At 54.5% G+C, this 11,346-nt stretch overlaps 1 protein-coding gene across 1 annotated transcript in view; it reads right to left on the reverse strand.

Annotated features, from left to right (window-relative positions):
• Positions 1 to 11,346, reverse strand: part of MFSD4A (major facilitator superfamily domain containing 4A) — a 307,016-nt gene that overhangs the window by 16,987 nt on the left and 278,683 nt on the right. The window lies entirely within an intron of this gene.

The raw sequence follows: 11,346 nt of genomic DNA on the forward strand, positions 1-11,346 counted from the left end.
TTCTGTGGTTCTGTGATATTCCCTTTCCTCTGGCCTCAAATGCTTGGGGGTCTTGGCCAACTCCAACTTGACTCCCTCCAGATGGGTCCTGTTGTTACCCTCCACACTTCAGAGCCCACCCTAAGGTTCCTTCCAAGATGCTGTCCCCCAGCTCTGTTGTCGTGTGTATTCCGAGAAGCCTGCTCTTTCCGAGTCTTGACCTCCCAAGGACTGGCTGTCATGGGTCGTGTGTCCCCGGTGCCTAGAACAGTGCCAGGCCCACGGCAGGAGCTCAGGTTCCCTGAGCTGAAAACCAGATACAAATTGGCATACTTGCCTCCCCTGTCTCCTGACTGCCTAATATGCTCACAGCTGGGGCATGGAGCCCCTGGCTTCCTTGGGGAGAAAGGTGAGTATTTGCCTTTCCTTGGGTATCTCTGCAGCATGCCAGTCACCAGGCAGTCATGAAATGGGCAGCCTTGGGGCCAGGTCATCCTGTTGCTGTAGGGCAGGGTAGTGAAGACTTTTCTGTCTCCAGCCTTGAGGTGTTTGCTTAAGTCACTGGGTTGCTCTGGCCAAAACATGATCCTGCCCACACCCTTGGCACAGACCCAACACAGAGCACGCATGCAAGAAGCCAGCAAGTGCAGATAAGGCCAGAGGTCCAAGGATGGACAGAGGTGGCAGAATTAGTCTCCTTCTTGGGGGTCTAGCCTCAGTTTGCTCATCTGAAAACTAGCTGTTCCTAAGCTGGACCAGCTCAAAGGTGAGGTGTGTCAGGAGGGTATTTTGTGAATACTTTTGGCTTTATCTGCATAACTCAGTAAATCCCAAAAACCTGTTTGGTATGAGTGAGTGAGTGTGTGTGTGTGTGTGTGCATGTGCGTGCTTATGTGTTTGTGTATGTGTTGAGATGTGTTGAAGAACAGGGATGGAGGATGACCAAGCTCTGGGTCGGAGGGGAACACAGGGATAGGCTTTAAAGCAGAGAACCTCGGAGGGATTCAGGAGTCAGAGGGCTTGGGGACAAGCTGGAAACACTTTCTAAAAATAGTGCTTCTGGGGGCAGCCCCCATCCTGTTTCTTCCTGGGTTTAGAACTCAGGTCTCCAGGCTTTGGCCGTGGTGGGCCCTTTGTGTCCCCTTCTGGGGGACGTCTTCCCTGCCCTCCCTTCCCTCCCTCAAGGACTGAGCTAGGTGCTTCTTCTCTGCACCCCCACAGTATTCTATACTCCCATGTGACAATGGTCTCGTCACCTCCTTGCCTCCCCACAAGAGTGAGACATTTTCAGGGCAGAGGTTGTGCCTTACTTTTCTCCGTATCCCCAGGACGGGAACCTGGCACTTGATAACAGTTTTTAAGTGAATGAATGAGTGAATACAGCTTGCAAACCTAGGGGCGGGGTGGAGTAGGTTGCTACCAAAGAAGAATCTGTATTGCTCCAGAGAGACGTATGGGGTTGATGCTTACCTGCTGCCACCGTGAAAAACAGACAATGATTTAACAAAACTCAAGACTGTGAGCTGCACTGGATGTTAATGTGTTCTTTGCTCCTCCCTCTTTTTTCTGAGCCTTTTTTTCTCTGTATTTCTATTTCTGCTATCTGTCTGTCTGTCTCTGCATATCTTTGTTTGCCCCCCACCAGCCCTAACTCTGCCCCACAGCTTAATTCTATCCAAGACATCCCTAAGATGCCCTTGAGCCATCAGCCTCTCTCCCTCCTGTCCTCTGCTTCTCCAACCTCTGGTCTGGCTTCCTCCTTCCTGGGTTTCCCACCCATGACCAGTCTCTAGATTCTGAGGCCCCTTTCCATCTCCCTTGATGACTTCAGAGGAATCTCTGGGCTCATCTATCACCCCCCTGTCCCTATCAGGCAAGATCTACCTGCCCAGAATTTGCTGAGGCAATAGGAAAAGGGTTGGGGAGGAGAGCCAACAAGCTCCCAACCCCAGAAAGTGTTCTGGAGGCCCCAGCATCTTCATCCGGGTTAGCTTGGGAGATACACCTGAAAGGGAGGCTGAACGTGTCTCAAAGGCAGGGCTTGTATAGGGTCTCATCCTTAGCTCTGCAAGTTCAAAGACAGAAGTGATATCATGGACTACACATAGGATTTAAAGCCATAATACCCAAGTCAGAGGCCTGCCTCCTCCATCCAGGTCTTTGTGACCTTGGGCAAGTTATTTCACTTCAGTCAACCTCAGTTTCCTCATCTGAAAAATGAGAGCAACATGCCTGCATCACATGGTTGTTATGAAAATTAAACCAGATAACCTGTGTGAAAGCCTAGTGTTACTACGGAAAGTCGGTCAGACTCAGGGGAGACCAACTCACATTTACAAAACTTGCACTAGAGCAACTGTTAGAGCAGAATGCCTGTCGGCCATTTAAAAAAAGAAATGTACCTGCAGGCAGCCCCAGATGCTCTAATCAGTTGGGTAGTGCATTCTCTGCTCTGAAGGGACCAAATTACAACCCTAAGTTTCCCCAGCAGACATGGTATCCCAGTGAGGGGACTTAGTTGTTTGGTCTTGATGGCCACTGTCACCTACCTGGCTATAGGGAGAGCTTGATGACTCATCTGCTTTCTAGGAATTGCCTGCCCAAAGTTTAGAACAGGTCAGGCTACCCACGCCACTGGACAATGCTGGAGACGTATGAACAAATTCTTGCCCTCTGGCTCTGCTTTGTTTAACACTCCATCATACAGTCATTCATCCATCCCATAAATCTATGCTGAGCTCCTACTAAGTGCCAGGCCCTGGGCTAGGTGGTAGAGATACAAAAGTGAACGAAACAGGCACCGCCCCGCCCTCCTCGTGGAGTCCGCAGTCTTTGGAGAAAGATTGACTATTGAACATGTAGTTACCATCGGTGTGATCGTGTATTGTTACCATGGAGTTGCGATTAGTGTATTGTTACCATGGCGAAGCAGAGGGAGCGATGGGAACAGGGCAGCTAAGCCTGGGCAGGGGCCTGGGGAAAGGCCCCTGGAGGAAGTGTCCAGGCACACATCCCTCCTCTGGTAGGTGACAGGGCGTGCTTGGGTGGCTTGCACGCTAGCTTTCTTCAGCCGTGTTCAGCCCCTGGCTACACCCTGACAACTCTGGGTGACCTCGGGTGTTCCCCTAGTCCCCACAGGAAATGCAGCTATAAACGCTCCCTTGGGCTGGGCTCGAAGACAATTCACTCTTTCAGTCATTCAACAAATGTGTCCCTATTATGTGCTGAAGCTAGCTCGTTTCGCCTCCCAGGGGTATTTTCACCCTACCTCCCAGGAGCGCCTCACTGAAGCCCCCACCTCAGTACTGATGCTAGCCCACCTCAGAGCTTCGGTTTGCTTCTGGAGAGATGGGAGGACAATTCAGGACTAGGGCAGTGCTGCCTCAGATGTCACAAAGGAAGGGGCTCCTGGCATCCGGTGGAGACTGTCTTTCCCGGGAGATATGTCCAGAAACCGCCCCCAACCCGCCTATCCACATTTATGGGGTTCTCACACGGTGCTTAACGGGCTGAGGATGGGCAGGCAGCTCTAACCCAGAAAGCAGGCAGCAGCCTGAGCAGAGCCAGGGTCAGGGGGACATTAATTCCTGGAAGTGACAGAGGTCTGTGAATTAGAGATTTACTGGCCTTCGGGTCACCTCACATATAATTGTTGAAAGTCCAGTTTCGTGAGCTCCTTTACCATATCCCAAACCCCCATGTTCCCCCTGCACCCTACCCGGGATGTTAGGAGGGCAAGGAATACTTTCCCCATTGCCCTGGTGGACAGATCAAGGTGCAGAGCTTACAAGTGACTTAAGGTTGGAGACAGGACCAGGAACCAGGTCTCCACTGCAGCCCCAAACCTCCCAGGGGCCCCAAGCCCTCCCAGACATGGCTCATCCCCTTCCTCAGGGGTGTTCAGAGGTCTGCTGTTTCCCCCCGCCACCCCCGTTCTCCAACCTTCAAAGCAAGTAGCCCCAGGACCCCACCCCTTGGGTGGCCTCAATGGGTCCCATTGTCCTAGAGGCTATTTGGCTTGACCTCAGCCTCGTAAGCAGCAGGACAGCAAGCTCAGAGCGGGGTCTACCTTGTCCCCTCCTCAGCCTCCGCTGGCCGCCTTGGGGGAGCCTGTGGAGCAGGGGCCCCGCTGAATGTGACCTATTGTCTTCAGGGTGGATTTAGGAAGTGCCAAGCTCCCATCAAACAGCCCTGCTCCTCAGGTGAAACAAAAAAAGGGCTGTTCATTTGGGACCTTTTTCCCCTTATCTCCTTTTCCTATCTCCTCAGGCTTAGCTATGGTGTAGTGTTCAAAACCACTTCCCCTCTGAGCCAATCAGAAGCCGGGGCTCACCCCGTGGCCCTGAGGTAAAGTTATTTATAAACGCCTCCCTGGATTATTTGAGCAGAGCCCTTTCGCACACCTCTGGAACACCTTTCAGCTGCCCGCTCCCCAGACACACCTGCAGCCCTGCCCAGCTGGCTCTGCTCACCCACCGGTAAGCCCCATCCAGGCCACCCTGCTGGGCTGGGGGGCATCCCTTGAAGAGGGAGGGCACCAGGGGTACTAAGAGGAGGGATGACAGGAACCGACTGGTCGTGGGGGTAGGCTGGTTGCCAACCTGGGCACAAGTGGGAAGGACGCTCCGGCCCCTGAGTCTGAGAGCAGCCCCCAGCTCTTGAACCTCAGAAGGTGGGTCCTCACTCGCACATAAAGACCTCCGCTGCAAGGCTGCAGGCTGAAGGGAACTTGTAGGACAGAAGCTCTGGTGGAGGGTGTCTGCCAGACCCCAAAACAGAGTGAGGCAAAACAGCCAGCTCCTTCGCAAGGGCCTCTTTCCTTTGCAAAGGAAGAACAAAAATGTTGGACCTTCCTCAGGACACCAGTCTTTGAAGCTGCTGGCTGCACCTCTCCCTTTCTTTTCAAGTCTTGGAAGCAAAAAGCTCTTAATGCTTGGCTCGCCTGCCTGCTCTGTGTGGCTGTCTCCCCCTCCTTCTGCCCCCCAGATGTCCTCTTTCACTCATTCACTTCTCCACCAGCTCGAGCACCTGCTTGGGCTGCATGGAATCTCGTGTGTCCCCATTAATCCTGAGAAGTTGCAAAAGGTGGAAGGAGGGGAAACCGAGGACTAGGAGAGGGCAAGCAAGGGGCCAGCTCCATCAGGCAGGGGGACCAGGACCCAGAGGACCAGACTCCCAGGTGAATGCTTCAGCACAGGAGGGTTTGGGCTAGGACAATGGTTTGGGCCAGCTCCACGGGTTTCCAGCCTCCTCACCCCTCATCCTGCAGCTCTGAGGGGGTCTCCAGTTACCCTCGGGTAGTGCCCCCATTCCTCAAAACCAGCCCATGGGCCAAGCAAATCTTTTCTCATTCTAGCATAAACTCCCCACTTACACTTGGCCCCATTGGGTCTGAGCACCGGGAGGAAGACTGGCTTTAAGGGTGTGCCCCTCAGAGTGGCATAGTGTCCCAAGTAGGGCAGCCCAAGAGAGGCCTATGCCCCTGGGTGGCTTCCTCACAGACACCCCTTTCCCAGAGCCCCACGGCCCTGGCATCCAGAACCTGGCAAGACCTTCCTCGGGCAGCATGGAGGTCGGCACACACGCCTCCTCCACACTAGCATGGCCTTCCCAGGCACGTGCCAGAGACTGGTCAACTGCTCTGAAGGCTCCTTTGTAGGAACCCTGGGGGCAGAGCCAGACTCTTTTTTCTCTCTTAATGTCCAGAATCTTCCCAGGGATCGGCTCATAGTGGGTATTGAGTGAGTGTGTGTTGAACTGAACCCAACAGCCAGAGTCTGACCCCAGGGAGCTCCCTGGGAGGATGAGGGCGGCCCCACGCTGACCGAGCTCTGGACTCCTTGAACTGGAGCAGCCCAGGGCCTTCACTGGTCTCCTCGTCCACTCTCCTGCTTCCAAGCAAGACGAACCCTCGTCTCCTCACAGACGTCTCGGAGTCTAACCTTAAGCAACCATTTCAGGGATCCCATGACCTTGGTCAGGTCTCACTGCTTGACTTTATTTCCTCTGCCCAGCATCCGTCCCCCATGCCCAGCAGGGAAAGCAGAGAGGGAGGGGAGAGCGGGCATAGAGATGAGAGGGCATTTGGGGAGTGGCAGCAGGGAATCCCCCCCCTACAGACGATACCAGCCCTAGAGCAGCCAGAGAGCAGGAAGGCCACTCCTGGCAGCTCATCCCCCCTACATTACTAATGAGGAAATTAGGCGGGGGTGAAGAGAGGTGGGAATTTGCCCAAGAAACACGGGGACAGTAGAAATAAAAGGAGTATTGATAAAACACCTTGGGACCCACAGGCCTCTACACCCTCACTCCACGGACACGGTCCTCAGCTGAGACCCCAGCCCTCCTACCCCAGCCCCAGCTGCCACCCCCACCCACCTGGCCACTCGGAGGCATCTCTTCCCCTGTGACTCCCACCCTGGATGAGGCGGGGAGGAACCAGCAGCTAGAGCAAAGGGGAGACTCAAAGTGACCTTTCCTTCCTGGAACACACCATCTCCAGGTTGGGACCAGCGATAAGAAGCCAGGGGGCGGTTGGCCAAGCCGGGCGCTCCGTGCCTGGCACGTGTGCAGGTCAGAGAAACCCCCCCATACACAGACGCCGGCAGGGCTGAGGAGGAAGCCAGCCTGGGCTACAATGACAGGATCACCTCCAGACCTGACCGAAACCCCACAGGCAGGCTCCCAGCCTCCCTGCCCCCAGATGTCCTGCCCTTGTCTAAAAAGATTTTCTGCTTTTCCTCTCACCAATCCTGGGAAATTTTGGAGGGACAAGGGCATGGGGCGGGGTGGGGTCGTGTGTAGGGGCAGATGGGAAAGGAAGGCAGAGTGACCCGCCTGAGGTTGCAGAACAAGGAAGAATCCTCCAGAGTAATCGTAGTAAAATAGTAATAACACAGTCAGAATTTGTTGCACACTGACCGTGGCAGGGCACCGTCTCAAGCGTTCCTATGCATTAACTTGGACACAACGCCCAAGCCCACCTCTGCCCACAGTCTTCTGACGGTGCAGGCAGACCTCGTCAGAAACACGACTGAGAGATTCCAGGGGGCTTTCTTTTGTGTGAGCTCACTGTGGGAGAATTAAGATTCTGATGAGGGGTTTTGGAGAAGCCCAAGAGGGGTCTGCTCTGGCCCAGGCCCTCCCCACAGAATCCATTTCCCCTTTGTCCCCCCACCCTCCAGCTCCTTAGCTCTGCAAGACCCCTGGATCCCCCTTGTCCCAGATGTGACCCCATTCCCCTGCCCAGCCTTGAGAATTGTCCATACCTCTTCTCTCCTACCCTCTGCTTTTCCCGTCTCACCCCTACTCCCCTTAAGCTCCATAGCCCCCTTCTAGGTCTTTCCAGCAATTCAGGACTTGCCCCTCCTGTCCTCTAGAGTAGGGGAGGGGTAGGGACACCCTTTTGTTCCTCAATATTGTCACATGGCACCTGCTATTTTCCCCGACCCAGTGGGGGATGGGAGGCAGTGGAGAGGCTGACACTGTTTGGAGGGAGGCAGGGCTGGGCACACGCACCTACGGCAACAGAGCACTCAACTTCTTTCAGAGATCCTGACATCACTCGGCAGGGCTGTGTGTGAGTGTGTATGTGTGTGTGTGTGTGTGTGTGTGTGTGTGTGTGTGTGATTAACCAAGGATCAAGTCGTCAAGTTCTCTATATCTCTTCCTTTCTGGCTGCCTCTTTCATCTTCCGCCCCTAAAGTAGCATTGTAGGAACCTTCTCTGGGAGTCCCTGGGGGCCTCTTCACTCTCAGAAACCTGGGACCCCATCTAGGAGAGGTGGTGCCTCCTCACCACATGGGCTTACCCTCTCCACCTTTCCACCCCCCTTTCCACCTGGCCTGAAGGACTGGCTGGGGATGAGGTAACCTCCCCTCCTAAGCCCCACCCCACCTCAACCCCTTTGCTTGGAATTAGGAAGTATGACCAGGGCACCTTGTCACCAGAGCTGGGGCAGCTCCTGTGGCTGCAGATTTGTAGTCTGCCTGTCATTGTCCTGGGAAAGCTGTGGCCAGGAGTGGAGTCAGAACCCACAGAGAGCCCTCAAGATGAGAAGCAGACCCAAAGCCTTGTCTCGTCTGCTGGGGTGGAAGGTCACCAGGATGGTCCAAAAGGGGCTCTCTGGATACCACTCAGGGGACAGCCCCCAGAGAGCAGGGTCAAGGTCATCCTTGAAAGGCCTGGGCCCCTGTCAACAGGAGCACTTGAGGTGACCTGGAAGGCCTGGTTCAGATTCCCGTACCACCTCTCTCTAAGACAGTTTCTTCATCCACAAGATGAGAGGATTGGACCAGCCTAGCCCTCAGGTTCCCTTCTAGACAGAACTAGAACGGGACTCTGTCCCAGCTAGACAGAGTCCAGCTGGCTGCTGGGTTCCCCTTTTTTTGTACATAGCGTAAACTCAGGATTGGGAAAGCCCCAGAGCCTTCTCCCCTTCAACACCCTATTTCTGGAATGAAATGGGTAGAGCATATGGGAAAAGGGACAGACTTGCCTTCCAGTAAAGCAAGGGAGCTCTCCTCCTCTGTGAACCTGTGTAAGCAGGAATCCCCGAGCATCTAGTCCCGTGTGTAGGAACCAGCCCACAGGGGCAGAAACAGTCCTGAGTCATCCACCTGTGCTCTTGCAGGATTTCCAGCACCATCGCCCCCTCTCCTCCCTCCCTTCCCTGGAAGTGACAGCCAGGAGCAGGCAAAGCCAACACTGGTGTACAGGCTGCAGAGGTCCAAGTAAAGGACATCCGAGGAGACTGAGATCCCAGGGCCAGGGTGGTCAGGAAAGGCTCCACAGAAGAGGAGGGGGAAGAGGGCAGCAGGGAGGAAGAGAGGCAGGAGGAGGAACCTAAGCAGGTCTTAAGGATGGGCAGGTCAGAAAGGCAGAGTGAGTCAGAGCATCTCAGGTGGGGAGGCGACTGCGGACTCTCGGAGAGTCTCTGGGAGAGAGCCCCAGAGGTAAACAGCCAAGCTTGTTTGTGGGTGCTGGACAGTGCTGGGGGACCCGGCCAAGAAATCTAGCGAGTCCACCAAAACAGGACCGGGTAGGGAAAGGACAAACATGCCAGAATAAGGAGTCTGGGCTTGATCCTCCTAGAAATGAGGAAGCAGAAGGTTTCCAAGCAGGGGTGTAGGCTGGAGCCGGGGAAGTGAATTAGAAGGCTAATGCAATAGTCCAGGTGTGAGATACGACCTGAGGGGGTGGTGGCAGGAGAGACACAGGAAGGAAATAGCAGTGGGATTTGATGAACAACTGAATGTGGAGGCTGTGGGGAGAGAAAGGGCAGGGACAAGTGTGGGTGACAGGGAGAAAGGTGCCACTGAGGAAATGCAGAAAACGGGGTGGCGGGGAGCCAGGTTAGTAGAGTTCAGTAGGATCTGACATTAACATGCCACCCCCCACCCCCGTGCACTCCCAGAACTTAGAGCATTTGAAAGCAGCCTGGGAAGGGGCTTCAGGGATCGCTTCCCGCTGGTTGGCTTGGAAGCAAGATCTCCCATCACCCCCTTTTCCAAGGGGCTCCCCTCTCTGATTCAGCCTCCTTGAAAATTTTGGCTATTCCTTTGCAAGTGGTCTGTTTGGTGGCCCAGGATATACTCCCCAAACCATGAGTCTGTCTCTGAAGCCAGGCTGGAGCTCTGGATCCCTCCGGAGGGTCACACTCCCCCTCATTACTCCCAAAAGGCCCGCCCGGCAAACCACCTAGAGAGCCAGACCCTTCCAGCCCCTGGAGAGGACGGGGAGGGGAGAGCCAGGCCACCCCGCCTCACTGGAGGGTGAAGGGCTGGAAACCTCCGAATAGTCTCTCCTAAGAGGAAGGACGCACCCTCCCATCTTAATAATAGTAATCATCGCCGTTACCATTGACTGAGTGCCCTTGGAAGGCCGGCCACTTCACACTCATGATCTCATCTAATCCTCACAGCAGCCACCCGGGACTGTCATTATTCCCATTTACAGATGAAGAGACTGAATCTTTGAACCCAGGTCCTTCTGGCTCTAAAACATGTGCTGTTTTCCTTATGCCACTCTGCCTCTCACTTCTCCCACTGAAATGTCTCACGTGCCATTGCTCTTATTCATTTCTGCTCATGTCTTCTCCAAAACACCATTTATTGATTCACTCAACAAACGTATGTCAAGCACATACTAAGCGCCAGGCAAGGGGCTGGGCACAAGTGCCGTGGGCAGGCAGGTTCATCTCCTACTTCCCTTCCAGTTGGGTATCATCCTTGGGGTTTGGCTGGGCATCTGACCCTTACTTATAGGTCCTGCTGGACCACAGTTCCCGTGACCAAATGAGTGGAATGCACCAACTTGGACTTCATCAGCTTGGGCACAATCTTATGAATAATAACAACTCACATTTGCATCATTTTTTACATTTTACATAACCTTTTTTTGTCTATCCACTCATTTTATGCTCACAACCCTGTGAGATGGATATGTTACCCCTGCTTTACTGACGAGGAATCTGAGGTTCAGAGAGGTAATGCCGCCCTTTCCACCTCACCAGGAAAGCCAGGACTAGAACCCAGGTTTCTGGCCCTGAGTTAATGCACTTGTCACCTCTCCCTCCATTTTCTTTTCCACAAGAGGTATCAACCAGCCTGTTCCCCTCTAATAACCCTGCATGCACCCAGATTCTCCCCTAGGAAGTCGGGGGCTTTCCCAGCCGCCTATGTGGTTTCTCACTTTCAACCCCATTTTGTCAAACTGGCCACAGCCACCCCACACTCACCCCGTTGCAGAAGGAAATCCTCCCTCTGAGCCTGCCCCATCTCTTTCCTCTCCCTCCATCTTCCTGAGGTCCTCCAGGTGACAGGAGGGGGACCAGTAGTTGGAGGAGGGAGGGGGAAAGGCTCACACAGCAGCTTTTCTGGGCCTCAGCGGCCCTGGTGCTCAGCTCTGCCCGGCTCGGCTCCTGGAATGTCAGCAAGGTTGCGCAAAAAGCGAGGAGGAGAGAAACACCATACACAAGGGTGGGGGAAAGGTTAGGCACAGGAAGGCGTGGGAGAGCTGGCCGCCAGACCATCCTGATTTCCCCAAACATGCCATCGTCCCCTCACCCCGGGGAAACCTGTTGGTGAAGTCCTAGGCATCTCCTTCAAGAAGGGCCCTCCTGAGGTCACCTCGGCCATCCCCCTACCTCTGGGCAAGCAGTGTTCTCTATTTCTTCCAAACTGACTGGCTGAATGGTATGAACCTTTCTGCCAGGGAAACTGAGGAGGAAGAGGGGCTTGGGGGCACCAGGGCCGGGGTGTAGGGGGGCAGGGGATGAATCCCAGCTGTGGCTCCTGCCCTTGCGCTCCCACCCCCTTTTTGTCTGGTGTCCGGTGGGGGGTGATGGTGATGTCACAGGTGTGGAGC

This window comes from Diceros bicornis, chromosome 4 (genome assembly GCF_020826845.1).
Source record: "Diceros bicornis minor isolate mBicDic1 chromosome 4, mDicBic1.mat.cur, whole genome shotgun sequence".
Taxonomy (NCBI): Eukaryota; Metazoa; Chordata; class Mammalia; order Perissodactyla; family Rhinocerotidae; genus Diceros; species Diceros bicornis.